This window comes from Magnolia sinica, chromosome 16 (assembly GCF_029962835.1).
Source record: "Magnolia sinica isolate HGM2019 chromosome 16, MsV1, whole genome shotgun sequence".
Classification (NCBI taxonomy): Eukaryota; Viridiplantae; Streptophyta; class Magnoliopsida; order Magnoliales; family Magnoliaceae; genus Magnolia; species Magnolia sinica.
Window position 1 is genome coordinate 15,400,252 of NC_080588.1, and position 1,061 is coordinate 15,401,312.

The following is a 1,061-nucleotide window of genomic DNA, read 5'->3' on the forward strand; positions in this document are numbered from 1 at the left end:
GTATGTATGTTGCAAGCACAGATACCGCAAACAACTTCCTTAGCCTTATCCTTCTTAAGTTCCATGGCCTCGACCTTCCTTGTGAGACTGACCACTTTAGCATTTATATCATCATCCTCTTTTAGCAAGTATATCCCACCTCTCTCCCTTACTTGAGTAGGCTTAGATATGGTGCTAGGTTTTAGGGTGATGTCCCATGATTGTACGGTTTCAGCGAGTTTGTCAAAGTAATCCCACACCTCATCGACATTCTTGTTCATGAATTCCCCATTGCACATCATCTCGATAAATTGGTGCATGGAAGATGTCAATCCATCGTGGAAGAAAGTTGTTATGTGCCATGTTTCAAAACTATGTTGTGGGCATGAACTGATGAGATCCTTGAACCGCTCCTAACATTGGAAGAATGTTTCATCTTCCTTTTGGGCGAAGTTCATGATCGACTTCCTGATGGTGTTCCTCTTATGGTATGGAAAGAATTTTTTTATGAACTCCTTCATCATCTCATTCCATGTGCCAATAGATCGCGGACATAGTGAGTATAACCACGTCTTAGCTTTCTCTTTCAAGGAGAAAGGAAAGAGTTTCAGCTTGACCATGTCCTCAGACATGTTAGGAAAGTATAAAGTGGCTATAACCTCATCAAACTCTTGCAAGTGCAGGTATAGACTTTCAGATTCAAGTCCAAGGAACTTTGGAAGGAGTTGGATCACTCCAGGCTTGATATCCATGTTTCCTGTATTTCTTGGAAAAAACATACAAGAAGGGGTGCTCACTCCCGCCGGTTGTAAGTAATCTCATAAAGTACGAGGCGGAGGTGCATGGTGCACCTCATTCTCATCTCTTTTTTTTCACACGCACACACCCCCACACACTCACACCACACGCGCACACACCCTACACACGCACGCCGTGGGATTTGACCTCGTTCTCATCTTGGACTTCCGCAACTCGAGGTTACGGCTAATTCACCAGTTGATTTACAGGTTAATTTGCAGCCATAACCTCAATTAACTCTGAGGATCTCGAGTGATGTCAAATCCTGTGATGGATAGATAACC

At 43.4% G+C, this 1,061-nt stretch overlaps 1 non-coding gene across 1 annotated transcript; it reads left to right on the forward strand.

Annotated features, from left to right (window-relative positions):
* The first annotated feature begins 348 nt into the window (after nt 1-348).
* On the forward strand, nt 349-455 carry LOC131230088 (small nucleolar RNA R71). Its single transcript, XR_009163813.1, has one exon. It is a non-coding gene; the product is annotated as a small nucleolar RNA R71 (small nucleolar RNA).
* Nucleotides 456-1,061: the final 606 nt, after the last annotated feature.